This window comes from Rhinolophus sinicus, chromosome 7 (genome assembly GCF_057876585.1).
Source record: "Rhinolophus sinicus isolate RSI-liver-muscle chromosome 7, RSI-T2T, whole genome shotgun sequence".
In the NCBI taxonomy this organism is placed as follows: Eukaryota; Metazoa; Chordata; class Mammalia; order Chiroptera; family Rhinolophidae; genus Rhinolophus; species Rhinolophus sinicus.
This window is the reverse complement of record NC_142507.1, coordinates 30,851,550-30,860,057: the sequence shown is the minus strand read 5'-3', so window position 1 is coordinate 30,860,057 and position 8,508 is coordinate 30,851,550.

Genomic DNA, 8,508 nt, shown 5'->3' with positions numbered 1-8,508 from the left:
CCTTTTACCCTCATTTACCACACCTCTCCCTGCTTACCCTCTGGTAACCACTAAACTATTCTCTGTGTCTCTGAGTTCCTGTTTCTTTGTTTGTCTTGTTCTTTTGTTGCCTTCAGTTCTCCTATATCAGTGAAGTCATAGGATTCTCGACTTTTTCTGTCTGATTTATTTCTCTTAGCATAATAATCTGAAGATCCAACCATGTTGTCACAAATGGCACTATTTCATTTTTTCTTATGTCAGAGTAGTATTCCATTGTGTATATATACCACACATATTTATATATATAAAGTTTCAGGTGTACAAAACAATGTATAGTTAGACATTTATACCCTCACAAAGTGATAACCACTCCCCTAATTTACTACCCTTCTGACATCATATATAGCTGTTACAATTCCATTGACTTTATTCCCTATGCTGTGAATATATATATTCCCATATCCTGTGAATATATAGATTTATATTATATTTATATTATAATATATACAGTTATAGTTGACATTCAACAATATTCAGCTTCAGCTTCAGGTGTACAGCATAGTGGTCAGACATCTACAGTCCATGAAGTGGTCTACCTAATAAGACAAGTACCCATCTGACACCCTACAAAAGCTTTACATTTTGATTGTATTCTCCAAACTGTCTTTCATATCCCTGTGGCAATATTGTGCTACTAATTTGTATTTTCTAAACCTTTTACCTTCTCCCCAATTCTCACCATATCACCCCTCCCCCATCTAGCAACCTTCCGTTTTTGCTCTGTATCTCTGAGTCTATTTCTGTTTAGTTTGTTCATTTATTCTGTTCTTTAGATTCTACATATAAGTGAGATTATATGGTATTTGTCTTTCCCGTGTGACTTATTTTACTTAGTAAATATGCTCTTGGTCCATCCATGTCATTGCAAATGGTATGACTTCTTTCTTCTTTATGGCTGACCACCCAGAGTATAATATAAATGTACAACAATTTCTTTACCCAGTCATTTCCTTAAAGGCATTTCCATCATTTCCATGGCTTGGCTATTGTGAATAGCAGTGCAATAAACACAGGGGTGCATATATTTTTTGAATTAGTGTTTTGGATTTGTCTGGATAGATACCCAATAGTGGAATTGCTCTGATGATTTTTTGTTCTATTTCTTTAAAAAATGTCATTGAGATTTTGATTAGGATTGCATTAAATGTATATATTGCTTTTGGTAACATGGCCATTTTAACTATGTTGATTCTTCCAATCCATGAACACAGAATGTCTTTCCATTTCTTTGTGTCTTCTTCAATTTCTTTTAAAAATGTCTTATAGGTTTCAGTGTATAGGTTTTTCACATCCTTGGTTAAGTTTATTCCTAGGTATTTTATTCTTTTTGTTGCAATTGCAAAAAGCATTGTTTTTGTTTTATTCCTTTTTCTGAAATTTCATTGTTAGTATATAGGAATGCAACGGATTTTTGTATGTTGATTTTGTAGCCGGTAACTTTACTATATTTGTTTATTGTTTCTAATGGCTTTTCATGCAGTCTTTAGGGTTTTCTATACGTAGCGTTGGCATCTCCAAAAAGTGACAATTTAACTTTTTTTTTTTTTTTTTTTAATTAAATTTATTGGGGTGACAATTGTTAGTAAAATTACATAGATTTCAGGTGTACAATTCTGTATTGCATCATCTATAAATCCCATTGTGTGTTCACCACCCAGAGTCAGTTCTCTTTCCATCACCATATATTCGATCCCCCTTACCCTCATCTCCCACCCCCCACCCCCCGCCCCCGTTACCCTCTGGCAACCACTAAACTATTGTCTGTGTCTATGAGTTTCTGTTTCTCATTTGTTTGTCTTGTTCTTTTGTTGTTCTTGGTTTATATACCACATATCAGTGAAATCACATGGTTCTCTGCTTTTTCTGTCTGACTTGTTTCGCTCAGCATTACTCTCTCAAGATCCATCCATGTTGTCACAAATGTTCCTATATCATCTTTTCTTACTGCCGAATAGTATTCCATTGTGTATATATACCACAACTTCTTTATCCATTCATCTATCGAAGGACATTTTGGTTGTTTCCATGTCTTGGCCACCGTAAACAAAGCTGCAATGAACATTGGAGCACACATGTCTTTATCTCTAAATGTTTTCAGATTTTTTGGGTAGATACCCAGAAGAGGGATTGCTGGGTCATATGGCAATTCTATTCGTAATTCTTTGAGAAACCTCCACACTGCCTTCCATAACAGCTGCACCAGTCTGCATTCCCACCAACAGTGTATGAAGGTTCCTTTTTCTCCACAGCCTCTCCAACATTTGTTATTGTTTGTCTTGTTGATGATAGCCATTCTGACTGGGGTGAGGTGATATCTCATTGTGGTTTTGATTTGCATTTCTCTGATGATTAGTGATGTTGAGCATTTTTTCATATGTCTATTTGCCATTTGTATGTCCTCTTTGGAGAAATGTCTCTTCAAGTCCTCTGCCCATTTTTCAATTGGGTTGTTTGTTTTTTTGTTGTTGAGTTGCATGAGTTCCTTGTATATTCTGGATACTAGCCCCTTATCGGAGACACTGTTTGCAAAAATCTTCTCCCATTCAGTTGGTGGCCTCTTTATTTTGTCAATGGTTTCTTTTGCTGTGCAGAAGCTTTTAAGTTTCATATAGTCCCATTCGTTTATTTTAGCTTTTACTTCCATTGCCTTTGGAGTCAAGTTCATAAATTGCTCTTTGAACCCAAGGTCCATAAGTTTAGTACCTATGTTTTCTTCTATGCAGTTTATTGTGTCAGGTCTTATGCTTAAGTCTTTGATCCATTTTGAATTAACTTTGGTACATGGTGACAAATAGCAGTCCAGTTTCATTCTTTTGCACGTGGCTATCCAATTCTCCCAGCACCATTTATTGAAGAGGCTGTCTTTGCTCCATTGTATGTTTTTAGCTTCTTTGTCAAAAATTATCTGTCCACATTTATGTGGTTTTATTTCTGGGTTCTCAATTCTATTCCATTGGTCTATGTGTCTGTTTTTCTGCCAATACCATGCTGTTTTGATTATTGTAGCCCTGTAGTACAAGCCAAAGTCAGGAAGTGTGATACCTCCATTATAGTTCTTTTTTCTTAAGATTGCTTTGGCTATTCGGGGTCTTTTGTGGTTCCAAACAAATCTGATGATTTTTTGTTCTATTTCTTTAAAATATGCCATTGGGATTTTGATGGGGATTGCATTGAATCTGTATATTGCTTTGGGTAATATGGCCATTTTAACTATGTTGATTCTTCCAATCCATGAGCACGGAATGTCTTTCCATTTCTTTGTGTCTTCTTCAATTTCTTTCAAAAAAGTCTTATAGTTTTCAGCATATAGGTCTTTCACATCCTTGGTTAAGTTTATTCCTAGGTATTTTATTCTTTTTGCTGCAATTGCAAAAGGAATTGTTTTTTGTATTTCTTTTTCTGAGATTTCATTGTTAGTATATAGGAAGGCAATGGACTTTTGTGCGTTGATTTTGTAGCCGGCAACTTTACTGTATTCGTTGATTGTTTCTAGTAGCTTTTTGGTGGAGTCTTTAGGGTTTTCTATATATAGCATCATGTCATCTGCAAAGAGTGATAATTTAACTTCTGCATTCCCAATTTGGATGCCTTTTATTTCTTTCTCTTGCCTGATTGCTCTGGCAAGGACTTCCAACACTATGTTGAAAAGCAGAGGTGATAGAGGACATCCCTGTCGTGTTCCTGAACGTAGAGCAAAGGGCTTCAGTTTTTCTCCATTAATTATGAGATTAGCAGAGGGCTTGTCATAATATGGCCTTTATTATGTTGAGGTATTTTCCTTCTATACCCATTTTATTAAGTGTTTTAATCATAAATGGATGTTGTATCTTGTCAAATGCTTTTTCTGCATCAATTGATATAATCATATGATTTTTGTCCTTTATTTTGTTTATGTGATGTATCACATTGATGGATTTGCGTATGTTGAACCATCCTTGTGCCCCGGGGATGAACCCCACTTGGTCGTGATGAATAATCTTTTTAATGCATTGTTGTATTCGATTTGCTAGAATTTTATTTAGGATTTTTGCATCGGTATTCATCAGAGATATTGGTCTGTAGTTTTCTTTTTTTGTGCTGTCCTTACCAGGTTTTGGTATCAGGGTAATGTTGGCCTCATAAAATGAGTTAGGGAGTACTGTCTCTTCTTCAATTTTTTGGAAGAGTTTGTGCAGAATTGGTATTAGATCCTCTTTGAAGGTTTGGTAGAATTCACTAGTGAAGCCATCTGGTCCCGGACTTTTGCTTTTGGGAAGGCTTTGGATGACTGATTCAATTTCGTTACTGGTGATCGGTCTGTTTAGATTTTCCAGTTCTTCATGGTTCAGCCTTGGAAGGCTATATGTTTCTAAGAACTTGTCCATTTCTTCTAGGTTGTTGAATTTGGTGGCATATAGTCCTTCATAGTATTCTTGGATGATCCTTTGTATTTCTGTGGTGTCCGTGATAACTTCCCCTTTTACGTTTCTGATTTTGTTAATCAGTGTCTTCTCTCTTTTTATCTTAGTAAGTCTAGCCAGGGGTTTGTCAATTTTGTTAATGTTTTCAAAGAACCAGCTCTTTGTCATATTAATTTTTTCTATTGTCTTTTTGTTCTCTATTTCATTTAGTTCTGCTCTAATTTTTGTTATTTCCTTTCTTCTGCTGACCTTGGGTTTTACTTGTTCTTCTTTTTCTAGTTCTTTAAGGTGTAACATGAGGTTATTTATTTGGGAGTTTTCTTGTTTCTTGAGATAGGCCTGTAATGAGATAAATTTCCCTCTTAAAACTGCTTTCGCTGCATCCCAAAAATTTTGGTAGGATGTATTTTCATTGTCATTTGTTTCAATGTATCTTTTGATCTCTCCTCTAATTTCTTCTTTGACCCAGTCCTTCTTTAAAAGTATGTTGTTTAGTCTCCATGTATTTGTGTTTTTCCCCGCTTTCTTTTTACAGTTGATATCCAATTTCAAAGCCTTGTGATCAGAGAATATGAATGGTATGATTTCAATCTTCTTAAATTTGTTGAGACTGATTTTATGTCCCAATATATGGTCTATCCTTGAGAATGTTCCATGTACACTAGAAAAGAATGTATAGTCTGATGTTTTAGGATGAAGTGCTCTATAAATGTCAATTATGTCCATTTCATCTAATGTGTCATTTATGTCTACTATTTCATTATTTATTTTCTGTTTGGATGATCTATCCATAGCTGTCAATGATGTATTTAAGTCCCCTAGTATAATTGTGTTTTGGTCAATTTCTCCCTTTAGTTCTGTTAGAAGTTGCTTGGTGTATTTCGGTGCTCCCTGATTGGGGACATAAATATTGATGACTGTTATATCTTCTTGTTGTACAGTCCCCTTCACCATTATGAAATGTCCATCTTTGTCTCTTGTTATCTTTTTCACCTTTAAGTCTGTTTCATCTGATATCATTATGGCTACACCTGATTTTCTCTGGGTACCATTTGCTTGGAGTGTCAATTTCCACCCTTTCACTTTGAGTCTATGCTTGTCCTTGTAGCTGAGATGTGTCTCTTGGAGACAGCATATGGTTGGGTTTAGTTTTTTGATCCAATCTGCTACTCTGTGCCTTTTTATTGGTGAGTTCAGTCCATTTACATTTAGAGTAATTATTGATATGTGAGGATTTCCTGTCATTATATCCTTAGTTTTCTGGTAAGGTTGTGTCTCCATTGTTTCTTTGCCTTTTTGTTGTTGTCTATTATTTCTGTGTGGTGGTATTCTATGATGTTTCCCTCTGTTTCTTTTTTTATTTCAGTATGTATTTCAATTCTGGGTTTATTTTGAGTGGTTACCCTTAAGTTTATGTAAAAGAAAGTTTGATATTTAGAGTATTCCATTTTCTTCAGCACGCTTACTTTCTCCATTCCCATATTCTGGTTCAGGCCTTTACTCTCCCCCTTTTTGAGTTTTGTTTGCCACAAATTGTCCCTGTTGATGGTGGTCGAATGGCCTCCTTTAGTATTTCTTGTAGTGCAGGTCGTGTATTAGAGAATTTCCTCAGCTTCTGTATGTCTGGAAAGGTCTTTATTCCTCCTTCATATCTAAAGGATATCTTTGCTGGATATATTATTCTTGGCTCATGGTTTCTCTCTTTCAATAGTTTGAATATTTGGTTCCACTCCCTCCTGGCTTGTAGAGTTTCTGCTGAAAAATCTGATGATAATCTAATGGGCTTTCCTTTGTAAGTTACCGTCTTCTTTTCCCTGGCTGCCTTGAGGATTCTTTCTTTGTCGTTGATTTTAGACAGCTTCAATACAATGTGCCTTGGAGAAGGTCTGTTGGGATTGAGGTAACTAGGTGTTCTATTTGCTTCTTGGATTCGAGGGTCCAGTTCTGTCCACAAATTTGGGAAGTTCTCATCGACAATTTGTTTGAATATATTCTCTGTTCCCTTCTCTCTTTCTTCTCCTTCTGGTATGCCCATTATTCTTATATTGCTCTTTCTGATGGAGTCAGAAAGTTCTTGTAGAGTTCTTTCATTTCTGTTAAGTCTCAAGTCTCTTTCTTCTTCTATTTGTGTCATTTCCAGGTTTCTGTCTTCGATGTCACTGATTCTTTGCTCCATCTGGTCAACTCTACTACCTAAGCTGGTTATTTCATTCTTAATTTCTTCTATTGAGTTCTTAATCTCCAGAAATTCTATTTGGTTCTTTTTTAAGATTTCAATCTCTTTCGTAAAATGCTCATGCTGTTCTTTGATTGAGTTTCTGAGTTCCTTTAACTGCCTATCTGTGTTTTCTTGTATCTCGTTGAGTTTTTTCAGAACTGCAATCTTGAATTCTCTGTCATTTAAGTCACATATTTCTGTATCTTTAAGTGCCTTCTCTGGAGATTTTTCACTTTCTTTCTGAGCTATCTTGTTGCCTTGGTTATTCATGGTGATTACTGGTTTACTATTTCTCTTCCTAGACATCTACAGGAGTGACTTCTGCAACAGGTTGATAGAAAGCGGTCTTTCTTTTGTTTGCCAGTACTTGTTGGTAGAATGTTTTATTATTTCTCCAACTGCAACTTATTTTTCTTCTCCCACACAGTAGTGCTATGTTTTCTCTGCACTATTCCAACTTCTCACGCAATGGGGGGATTCCCTGGGAGATGGGCTTCTCCTCTGTTAATAGTTCATCTAGGTCACAGGGCGCAGTGTCCCGGTGGGTATGCGGAGAGCTTTTGATGTTCGAAAACTCTTCCAGCTGCTGATTCAGAGCCCGTATATTTCAGCAGTTCTGTTTACTCCTGCAGGGATCCGCCCAGATAGGTGGGGTCAGGGGCGGGGTGAGTTGTGAGAGGTGGCCCAGAGCAATGGCGGCGACCGCCACCACAACCGGTCCTGCTTCCACTGCTCTCTCCCCTTTGCTGGAACTAGTTGGGCTGTGAATTTGTATTTGCGGTCCACAGATCTCAAAACAGCAAATTTTCTGTTGTTTTGATCTGACACTGCTACTGTTTCGCTTCTAGCACCGGGCAGGTGGGGGCGGGGCGAACTCTGGGAGGGGAGGGAGGGGGCGGCTAGTCTCAGTGCCTAAGGCTCCGTTCTCTGCTCGGCAGTGCGGGCTTAAACCACTGTTTTCAGCCTTTTTCCCTCAGTCTTTTCTCCGAGGTCTCTGCCGTGAGCGTTGGGTTCAGCCGTGTTATATGCTGTCCCCTCAGCCCTGTGAGCCATAAGCGGAGCCCTAGCAGTCCGAGTTCTTCCCTCTCCCGCAGCTGCGGTAGTTCCGGGAAGCAGCGAGCTCGGCGCACTGAGCTAGGTCTGCGTCCTGCGCCCGCGCGGCTCCGTCTCCGCGCGCTTCTCCCTTTCCTCCTCCCTCCACTCGCGCGAATCTCCCACCTGTAGGTGATTTCAGTCGGTAGTGGGCCTCTTCGTGTTGCTTGTCTGCTGTGCAGGGAGTCCTTTGTGGAGTTTTTGTTGTTCGATTCTTTGTAAATTCCAGGGGAGCTTTACAGAGGCTCACCTCACTCCGCCATTTTTCCGGAAGTCCAATTTAACTTTTTCATTCCCAATTTGGATGCCTTTTGTTTCTTTCTCTTGCCTGATTGCTGTCTCAGACTTCTGATACTACATTGAAAAGCAGTGGTGATAGGGGACAGCCGTCTCTTTTTCCTGACCATAGAGCAAAGGGCTTCAGTTTTTCACCATTAATTATGATATTAGCTGGGGGTTTGTTGTATGTGTTCTTTATTATGTTAAGGTATTCTCCGTCTATACACTTTTTATTAAGTGTTTTAATCTTAAATGGATGTTGTATCTTGTTAAATGCTTTTTCTGCATCTATTGATATAATCATATGATTTGGTCCTTTATTTTGTTTATGTGGTGTAGGGTTTCCAGGCAGGAATTCCCACCCATTCTCAGGAAGTTTTTTCGCTTTCCCATTCCCAAATCCCAAGAAAAGTTGGTCAGGAAATCGGGAAAATCGGCTCCTTGAACCCAGTAATATCCACAATGGGAAATACAATG